This window comes from Malania oleifera, chromosome 3 (assembly GCF_029873635.1).
Source record: "Malania oleifera isolate guangnan ecotype guangnan chromosome 3, ASM2987363v1, whole genome shotgun sequence".
NCBI lineage: Eukaryota > Viridiplantae > Streptophyta > Magnoliopsida > Santalales > Ximeniaceae > Malania > Malania oleifera.
Window position 1 is genome coordinate 48,008,403 of NC_080419.1, and position 2,858 is coordinate 48,011,260.

A 2,858-nucleotide genomic window follows, 5' to 3' on the forward strand; every position below is an offset into this window, starting at 1 on the left:
TTTTTGGGTCTCTTATTTTTTAAGGCAGTAGTTTTTCTGTATTTTTTTTCGAGGCAATGCCATGATATAATGAAAATTGATCTTACTAGAAATTAGTTTTGGGAGGAAATAGATTTGATATTGCAGCAGAAAACATTGACCTGAAAAATAATTTGAAGGAATGGGATTTTACCACGAGACCAGTGGGATGGATGAGGGGACTCTGTCCAAATGGTTAATATTTTGTGTTGGTTTTAAATCATGGTTTGGATCTGTGAATTTGAAAGTTTAATATGGTTGTGTAATGGTTATGGATTTTAGGCGTGGATTGCATATATTTGCTTAAATTCATTCAAGTTTTGTATGGTATTTTATTTAAATTCATATAAATTTAAATTTAAAGTTTGAACTTCAAGCTAAGATGAGGATATAATTTTTAGTTGGTGATCAATCCACTAGGGTGACAGTTTCCACTTGGAATTCTAATGGTTTTGGTTTTGGTTTCTGCCTCAAATTTTGACTTAAAAAAAAAGTTTACTGTGTTTCATATCTATTCTATTAGGTCTGAACCCAATGTAGATGAGTATTGGGCAGGGTATTCTTTGTGGATAGGGGTATGCATGTGTCGCATTGTTTCAGGTCTGAGTTCAAAATTTTCATTCAACCTAAGAGGGCCCGCTTGTTTGAAAATTAGATTATTAAGGAAACAAAAGCAGAATGCGTAGGATTTTATTTTCTCACATTTGCTTGTCTTGTTTCTTTATTTAGTAATGCAAACAATGTGCATCTAATGTGCATATTGGCAATTACACTAGCTCATCAAATGCAGAATACGTCATCCCATGAAAATGAGAATTAAGATCTTGAGAATGGTTGGTGAGTGAATGGGTGCACCTCCAATTTCAACGCCCAGTCCCCTTGCTATCCTTTTAATTATATATGCATATTTTTTAAATTTTTTTCAGGGCAAAAGATACTAACCTTCATGAGATTTGATAAAAATACACTAATCTCTCAAGCCTTAGAATACTTTTGATGAGATTTTAAAAATTATAGGAACTTCCCTTGTGATTTGTCAAAAAAATATAAATTTATATTTTATAAAAAATCGGATCAAGGAGGGGTTCGTATTTGTCACTCTGTCATTTTTAAAATTTTTAGGAAAGTTTATAAAATTTTTGAAATTTCAAGCGAAATTTTTTTTTTTTTAAATTTTTTGCCAAACTTAAAAAAAGGTCAATGTATTTTGATCATTATTATTATTATTATTATTATTATTATTATTATTATTATTATTATCTTTTATTTACATGTATTTGTTATGTGTGTTGTGCAAATTGGGTTGCTATGGGGTTAGGTTGCACATTGAGCTCATAGAGTCGTATATTTTGCTTATGAAGAAATTCAATTAAATCATTATTTGGGAGCGATTTGGTTTCAGTAGTTGGATGAGCGGAGTTGAACAGCCCTACTCCCCATTCCCAGTAGATTCTGGGCTGAAGCCACTCAGCTGGTGACCATTGGCACGTAGCTTCAGCTTAGATCTCTTTTGGGAGAGTAGCTTCAGCCCCCACACTCCACAGCCACAAGTATGTTTGGCTGCAACTCCATTTCTCTTTTACCTCCTTAATTATTACTTTTACTTTAGAAAATCTTTAGTAATGCTTTCTTCAATGCAATCACTTTAGATAATAACATTTATTGGAGAACTATGCTGATCCTTTGAAAAAATCTAATTTTTTCTCTTGTTATAAAGGTTCTCTCTCTCTCTCTCTCTCTCTCTCTCTCTCTCGGCGGTTCAGTGGCTTGCAAGGCTGGAGCCTGATCTTGGGGCGCAACATGTTCCAAAATATCTTAGTACTGGCAGTCTTGACCGTTTTCCCAAATCAATAGGGTATCGGATTATTTGAGGATCCATGCACAGAAGTTGTCACCAAAAAAGGGAAAAAAATTTACCCCCCACTCCATAAATTTGAGGCTTTATGGGTGGAATATTAACTTCAAATATATAATTATAAATTACTTGATATCAAGTGGATATAGAGGAGTGTGTTCATTAATAGAGTATCCCATTGTTCAATATTGTCATATGTAAAAAAAAAGAAAAGAAAGAAAGAAGGGATTTACCTAATTGGTGCATATTAGGATTGATTTAATTTGAAGTCTTTCAAAATAAATACAATGATTAAAAGAGTTGGTATAATGATTTTAGGGTTTGATTCCCTTCATGCCAAATCTAAACATTTTGAGGAGTTTGAATTTAGACTTCAAATTTAAATTCATGTGGACTGGAGTTGCGCCTTAAGTTTCATCCAAATTTACATAAATTTATGGTTTCAAAAATCTATTTTCTCACACTTCATCGGACTTTTCCTGATTAGGTCTAGACTGCAATGTAAACTCAAAGAGAGTGAATAAGAAAATAAATATAAATAACAATTACAATTCGAGGTATAAAACAGAACAAACCTATGTGGTGCTTGATCGAAGAAAGTAAAAGTTGAAACTATTTACCCTTGTAAATTAGAAACTCATGATACTAACTCTATGTTTAAAGAGTCTTTAAATTTGAATTTAGTATTGAATTTTGGTAAAATGTAATATAAAATTGTATTGAAATTTGTTTAAATCTACTTAAATTCAAATCTCCCAAATTCAGCACTAAGAGCTGCCTCTGACCAAGTTCAAGTTATAATCAAAATTTTTTGATTAAAGTAATTATTTTACAAAATGCGTGCATCGTACCTAGAGCATATAAAAAAAAAAAAATATGAATACTAAAATTAAAAGTAAAGAAAAAAAATGACCTATAAATATCTATCCTGAAGACAGAAAAAAAAGCAAAATCTTGTCGGATGAAGTAGTCCTATCCTCCTGAA